The sequence below is a fragment of the Neomonachus schauinslandi genome, chromosome 2 (assembly GCF_002201575.2).
Source record: "Neomonachus schauinslandi chromosome 2, ASM220157v2, whole genome shotgun sequence".
In the NCBI taxonomy this organism is placed as follows: Eukaryota; Metazoa; Chordata; class Mammalia; order Carnivora; family Phocidae; genus Neomonachus; species Neomonachus schauinslandi.
The window spans coordinates 100,826,439-100,834,536 of record NC_058404.1 but is presented as its reverse complement, the minus strand read 5'-3'; the positions used below and the strand labels follow the sequence as shown (position 1 = coordinate 100,834,536).

At 37.9% G+C, this 8,098-nt stretch overlaps 1 non-coding gene across 1 annotated transcript; it reads right to left on the bottom strand.

Moving 5' to 3' along the window:
• Positions 1–7,758: 7,758 nt before the first annotated feature.
• LOC123324179 lies at positions 7,759–7,865 on the bottom strand. The gene has a single exon (XR_006539669.1). It is a non-coding gene; the product is annotated as a U6 spliceosomal RNA (small nuclear RNA).
• Between the last annotated feature and the right edge of the window lie 233 nt (positions 7,866–8,098).

Sequence of the window (8,098 nt, the reverse complement as noted above, 5' to 3'; positions counted from 1 at the left end):
AGGAACCACTGGAGATTTTGACATAAGGAAGTGACATATTCAACACAATTACAGTAGAATTCGTTCTATTTAATAAACATTTTCACCTACCTCTCACTATGAAATATTTCAATACACTTGCATTAAAAATCTATCAGCATGCAGTATGGGTTAAATAGAATTTCCTCTACAACTGAATTTGACATCCAGGTACAAATGCAATATGATGTCGTGGGTGCAGAAGAAGACTCATGGGTTTGAGTCCTGGCTTTACCACTTAGCAGTACATGACTTTGGACAAGTTAGTTGGCCTCTCTTTGCCTCAGTCCCCGTCTTGTAAAGGGAGGATAAGAATAGAACCTATCTGGGCTGAAATTAGAAATAAACTTATTTCAGAGACTCAATAGTATAGGATACTTTGCCTGATGTAGGAAGATAAGGATTTTGGTAAATTTGTACTGTACCTTTCTAAAATATTATTAGAAAATAATTCTGCAAAGTGAACACAAAATCCATAAAACCACTATTTGATTATCTTGCTGCTTAATTACATACCAGCCTGGCCAATTGTCAGCAATTCTGAGTATCTGTTCATGTATAAGGGTGATCTAATCAATTGGGAGTCTCCTATATGACAGATGAAGACTTCCCTCACTTCTTATACTGGGGCCAGTTATGTTTCTAGATCTATTTGGATACAGATGTGCTATATCAACTTCAGCCCAAGGAAAATGTTTGCTAAGTCAAAAGCAGTTATTATAATCTCCCGTTGACTGAAGATCATATTATAAATAAGAAGCAAAATTTTTCCACTGTGCTACAGCTTTCTACAAGGAAGACTGAATATCAGATGTCTTTAGTAAAGATATAAAATGCAATATGTCAAAATATAATTTTTCTGGGGACCCAGTCTTGCTATGATGCTCTGAGACTCAGAAGACTTTTTTAAAGGTTATATGTGTATGTATGCATGTCTGAACCCAGAATAAAAGACATTCCTCACATCAGAATTCCTCACATCCTTAAGATGATAGTCCTTTTTTTTTCTTAAGAAGATATTCTGAGTCTCACTTCTGACAGCTTTCATGGTTATATCAGCTTTTATAAACATCCCTGAGCTATATGGATGACTGTCACATTGAGTCATGGTCATTCGCATCAAGTTTCACATGACCAGTAATGAAAAATTTTAAAAGAAAGAAGAAAAGAGAGGGAAGGAAAGTAGAGAGGAAGGGAGGATGGAAGGGAGGGAGGGAAAGTGATTCATTGCCCATTGTTGCCACAAGTGAAAAGGAAGAGACACTGTAAGTAGAGATCATCTTTCTGGGACATTCGTGCATATAAACAGTCCCCCAGATACCAGCAGCTTCTTTTGGACATGTCTCTTTTCCTCTCGTTCCCTACTAGCTGAGCTGAGCTGGATCTCAGCTCCAGGAAAGCCCCGGCAGAGGGAGGGCAGAAAGGGTGTGAGGCAGCCAACTTTTCCATTTCCCCTGTTGGGCTCTGTTTTTCCATCTTACGGTTTGCCCTGATTCAGAACGAGAAGGTGAAAACACACAGAGGGAGATGGCATCAGCCACTTTCCCTCTGTGACTAGACCACACGACAACCAAGCCTTGATACCAAAGAGTCCATGAAACCAAGGCCTGGCCATTCAGGACAGGCTTGTTTCAACTCCTGGTCCAGTTTTGTCCCACGAATGTTGAACTTTCCCAAAGGAAAGAGTTCGGAGCGGTTGTTGAGCAAACTTCCTGGCAGCCACAGAGGCACTGGGTTCTGTGCTGTGTGTGCACTTACAGCCTGCCCTCACTGACGCTGCCTTCACTGGTCCTGACTCCCCTGTATTATTAGCCACTGCCCATGATGCAGGCGTTGTTTTCCTTTTACTCATCGGCACCCGAATCCATGGGGTGGTGAAGGTTAACAGGCTTTCTTATTAATAAGAAACTGGTTGGCCCTGTGGTCACAGAAGCAAAATGAATCATGGTTAGAAATATCCATCTCTGGGACGTCTAGGCGGCATCCGACTCTTGATTTCGGCTCAGGTCATGATCTCAGGGTCGTGGGATTGGGCCCCACAATGGGTTCCGTGCTGATGTGGAGCCTGCTTGAGAGTCTCTCTCCTTCTCCCTCTGCCCCACCCCCTCCTCACACTCTTGCTCTCTCTCTCTAAAAAAAGAAAAGAAATATCCATCTTCTCCCTCCCTTGGTATGATGTCATTAATTAAACCATCTGAATATGGAAAAATCTCTCCAATTTGTAAAGCCCTAAAAAGAAAGACTGAGTTTGTAACTTTCCTTAATTCTGCCAGTATTTAACAATAAACTTTGTAATATGGAAATCTCAGCTCACTGCCCCGTATATGCATTGACTTTCTTTTTACATCAAGAGAAAAATGCATTTAAACTTTTCTTTAATAATGCCAAGGCTTAACAAAAAATATATATAATCTAAAAATCAAGACTCACCACTCAGTATATGTACTGATTATATTTTTAAAGACTAAAAGATTGGGCGCCTGGGTGGCTCAGTCGGTTAAGCGACTGCCTTCGGCTCAGGTCATGATCCTGGAGTCCCAGGATCGAGTCCCGCATCGGGCTCCCTGCTCGGCAGGGGGTCTGCTTCTCCCTCTGACCCTCTCCCCTCTCGTGCTCTCTCTCTCTCATTCTCTCTCTCAAATAAATAAATAAAATCTTTAAAAAAAAAAAGACTAAAAGATTCAGTTATAAGCAGAGAATAATGTTATTAGAGCTAAATGTTACTTTCTGCAAATGTCTGAAAGCACTACTCCTAGGTCGATAGGAATCTTTTCTGTTAGAGTACCACCAGTTTGTGGGGTGAGTGGGAAGAAGAGAAACTTCTCTCTCACTCCTACTACTTCATCAATCCCCATCTCACAGCTGGCCTCCTTCGGCCCCTTTCCTCAGCCGTCCCAGGAGAGGAGTTGGACTTTGGGGAAGATCGTTTCAAAAGTGGTCTCAATATTTCCTCTCTCCCCAGACGCTTTACAATGTGACAGCCACTTCTCACACCCAGTGGTGGAATTAATTTCTCCACCGCTTCAATCTTAGCTGCTCTTAGGATTTGCTTTCACCAGTAGAGAGCAGTGCAAGGGATGGGTTACAGCTTCTGAACCTCTTGGGTGGCCTTGCACCTTCTGCTCTCACCCCTTGTATGCTGCCACTGCATAAAGAAGCCCATTAACAAAGAGAGAACACATGAGAGAGAGGCCCACCCGGCAACCAAAGCCAACCATCAGCTGTGCAAGAGCTCACCTTAGACCATCCAGCCCCAGTCGAACTGCCGATGACTGCAGCTACACATGTGACCCAGGCAAGACCAGCAGAAAGACCTTCCACAAAGTGGTGTCCCACGGTACTTTTTTATTGAGATGTAATTTACAGATAGCATTGTGTAAATTTAAGGCATATACTGTGATAATTTGATACATTTATATATTGCAATATGAGTACCACCACAGCTTAAGTTAATATGTCTATAATGTCACAAAATTATCACTTCTTTTTTGTGGTGGGAAATTTTAAGAGTCCCTTAGCAATTTTGAGGCATATGACGTGGGATTGTTGACTCTAGTCATTATGCTGTGCATTAGATCTCCAGAGCTTACTCATTTTCTAACTGCAAGTTTATGTCCTTTAACAACATCTCCCCAATTCCCCTACCCACCAGCCCCTGGTAACCACCATTCTACTCTGTTTCTATGAGTTTGGCTTTTTTAGATTCCACATATGGGTGGTATCATACAATGTTTTTCTTTCTCTGTCTGGCTTATTTCACTAAGCTCAAAGTCCATCCATGTTGTTGCAAATGGCAGGATTTCCTTCTTTCCCATGGCTGAGTAATATTCCATTGTGTATGTATACCACAACTTTTCTATCCATTCATCTATTGACAGACACTTAGATTGCTTCCATATTTTGGCTATTGTGAATAATGCTGCATTGAACATGGGAGTACAGATATCTTTTCAATATGCTGTTTTCATTTCTCCTGGGTATATATCCAGAAGTGGGATTGATGGATTTTTTTTTTAAGATTTTATTTATTTATTTGACAGAGAGAGACACAGCAAGAGAGGGAACACAAGCAGGGGGAGTGGGAGAGGGAGAGGCAGGCTTCCTGCTGAGCAGGGAGCTCGATGCAGGGCTCGATCCCAGGACCCTGGGATCATGACCTGAGCCGAAGGCAGACGCTTAATGACTGAGCCACGCAGGTGCCCAGGATTGATGGATTATAGGATAGTTGTATTTTTAATTTTTTTAGGAAACTCCACATTGTTTTACATAGTGGCTACACCAGTTTATGTTCCCACAAATGGTACATAGGGCTTCCTTTTCTCCTCCTCAACACTTGTTATCTCTTGCCTCCTAGATGATAGCCATTTTCACAGATGTGATGTGACACCTTATTGTGATTTGTATTTGCATTTCCCTGATGACTAGTAATGTTGAGCATCTTTTCATGTATGTGTTGGCCATTTGGATATCTTTTTTGGAAAAATGTCTATTCATTTCTCTCCCCATTTTTAATTGGTTTGTTTGGTTTTGTTGTTGTTAAGTTGTATGAGTTCTTTATATATTTTGGATATTAATCCCTTATCTATGTATCATTTGCAAATATTTTCTCCTATTCCAAAGGTTAACTTTTCTCTTGTTGATTGTTTTTTTGTTTGTTTGTTTGCTGTGCAGAAGATTTTTAGTTTGATGCAGTCCTACTTATTGATTTTTGCTTTTGGTGCCATATCCAAAAAATTGTTGTCAAGACCAATGTCAAGGAGCTTCTTCCCAATGTTTTCTTCCAGGAGTTTTAAAGCATAAGGTCTTATGTTTAAGTCTTTAATCTCTTTCAAGTTAATTGTTGTGAGTGGTGGATAGTAGGAATCTAATTTTATTTTTCTGCATGTTATTATCCAATTTTTCTTAGTACCATTTGTTGAGGGGAATATCCTTTCCCCATGGAGTGTTCCTGGCTTCCAAGTCAACTATTAGTTAACAGTAGATGTGGGAGTTTATTTCTGGGCTCTCTATTTTGTTCCATTGGTCTATGTTTCTATATTTACGCCAATATCATGCTGTTTTAATTACTACAGCTTTGTAGTATAGTTTGAATTCAGGAAGTGCGATGACTCCAGCTTCATTCTTCTTTCTCAAGATTCTTTGGCTTTTTGAGTCTATTCTGGTTTCATACAAATTTTAGGATTGTTTTTCCTATTTCTGTGAAAAAAGCCATTGGAATTTTGATAGGGATTGCACTGAATCTATAGATGGCTTTGGGTAGTATAGACATTTTAACAATGTTAATTCCACTTATCCATAAACACAAGATCTTTCCATGTGTGTCATCTTCAATTTCTTTCATCAAAGTTTTGTAGTTTTCATTGTACAAATCTTTCACTTCCTTGGTTAAATTTATTCCTAAGTATTTTATTATTTTTGATGCTATCATGAATGGGATAGTTTTATTTCTTTTTCAGACATTTTGTTATTAGCATATAAAAACAAAATTGATTTCTTTTTTTGTCTTTTTTTAAATTTTATTTTATTATGTTATGTTAATCACCATACATTACATCATTAGTTTTTGATGTAGTGTTCCATGATTCGTTGTTTGTGTATGCGTGTAACACCCACTGCTCCATTCAATACGTGCCCTCTTTAATACCCATCACCAGACTAACCCATCCTCCCACCCCCTCCCCTCTAGAACCCTCAGTTTGTTTCTCAGAGTCCATAGTCTCTCATGGTTCATCTCCCCCTCCGATTTCCCCCCCTTCATTTTTCCCTTCCTACCATCTTCTTTTTTTTAACATATAATGTATTATTTGTTTCAGAGGTACAGGTCTGTGATGCAACAGTCCTACACAATTCACAATTGATTTCTGTATGTTGATTTTATATCCTGAAACTTGATTGAATTCATTGATTAGTTCTGGTAGTTTTTGGTTGAGTTTTTAGTATTTCCTACACATAAGATTATATCATCTGCAAATAATAAAAATTTTACTTCTTCCTTTCCTATTTGGATGCCTTTTATTTCTATATCTTGCCTGATTACTTGAGGAAGGACTTCCAGTACTATTTTTAAATGGGAGTGGTGAGAGTGGGAACTCTGGTCTTGTTCCTGATCTTAGAGAAAAAGCTTTCAATCTTCCACCATTGAGTATAATGTTAGCTGTGTGTTTGTCACATATGGCTTTTATGATGTTAAGATGTGTTTCATCTATATCCAATTTGTTGAAGGTTTTTATCATGAAAAGATGTTGTATGTTGTCAAATGCTTTTTCTGCATCTATTGAAATGATCACATGGCTTTTATCTTTTATCCTATTTAATGTACTGTGTCACATTTATTGATTTGTGTATGTTGAAACATTCTTGCATCCCAGGAATAAAACACTTAATGTGTTGTTGAATTCAGTTCACTAATATTTTTTTGAGAGTTTTTGCATTTATATTCATTAGGAATATCATTCTATAGGGTTTTGTTGTTGCTGTTGCTTTTGTTGTTGTTGTTTGTAGTATACTTATCTGGATTTTGGTGTTAGGGTAATGCTGGCCTCATAAAATGAAGATGAATGAAAGTGTTCCTTCCCGTTCAATTTTTTTGGAAGAGTTTGAAAAGGATTGTTGTTAATTATTCTTTTAATATTTGGTAGAACTTTATCAGTGAAGCTATCTGCTCCTGGGCTTTCCTGTGTTGGGAGGTTTTTGATTACCAATGCAATCTCCTTACTTATTATTAGTCTATTAAGATTTTCTATTTCTTCCTGATTCAGTCTTGGTAGGTTGTATGTTTCTAGGAATTTATCCATTTCTTCTGATTTATCTAATTTTTTGGTCTATAATTGCTCATAGTAGTCACTTATGATGCTATTTATTTCTGTAATACCAGTTGTAATGTCTCCTGTTTCATTTCTGATTTTATTTGAGTTTCTCTTTTTTATTCTTAGTTGGTCTAGCTAAAGATTTCCCAATTTTGTGTTTATCTTTTTAAAAAACCAGCTTAGTTTCATTGGTTTTTTCTAGTGTTTTTCTGGTCTGTATTTTATTTGTTTCTGCTCTCATCTTTGTTATTACCTTCCTTCTCCAACTTGGGCTTAGTTTGTTCTTCTTTTTCTAGTTCCTGGAGGCATAAAGTTAGGTTGTTTGAGATCTTCCTATTTTCTTAGCATATGCATTTATTGCTATAAACTTTCTCTCAGAACTGCTTGTGCAGTATTCCATGTGTTTCCATTTTCATTTGTTTTGACATTTTTAAAATTTACTTTTTATTTCTTCTTTGACCCATGGATTGTTCAGGAGTGTGTTCTTTAGTTTCCACATGCTTGGTAAATTTCCAACTTTCCTCTTGTTGTTGATTTCTAGTTATACTCTTGTGGTTGGAAAAGATACTTTCTATGATTTCAATCTTCTTAATTTACTAAGATGTGCTCTGTGGCCTACCATATGATCTATCCTAGAGAATGTTCTGTGTGCAGTTGAGAAGAATGTGTATTCTGCTGCTGATGGACAGAATGTTCTGTATATGTCTGTTAGGTCCATTTGGTCCAATGTATGTTTCAAGTTCAACATTTTCTTTTTTATATTCTCTCTGGATGATCTATCCATTGCTGAAATAGGGTATTGAAGTCCCCCACTATTATTGTATTATCAAATTCTCCCTGCAGAATTGTTACTATTTGCTTAATATATTTAGGTGCTCTGACATTGAGTGCATATATTTACAATTATTATATCTTCTTGATGAATTGACTGCTTAACAATATAGAATGTTTCATGAATTTGTATGTCATCCTTGCACAGCGGCCCTGCTAATCTTCTCCGTGTTGTTCCGATTTTAGTTATGTGTTGCTGAAGCAGGCACAGCCCATGGTATTGTGAACATATAAAATTGTTGTTGTTTTAAAAGCGCTAAGTTTTCAGGTGGATTTTAAACAGCAATAAATAATTGATAAGGACTTAATCTGATCGATGAGTCTAGAAAGAGAGGTTGAGGATGCACAGCCCAACTCTTTCTCTCATTCATCTTTTGGGAGTAAGCAACCCACTGAGAATCCATGTTCTCTTTTTGTCATCCAGGCCAAAAACCTTACAGGAT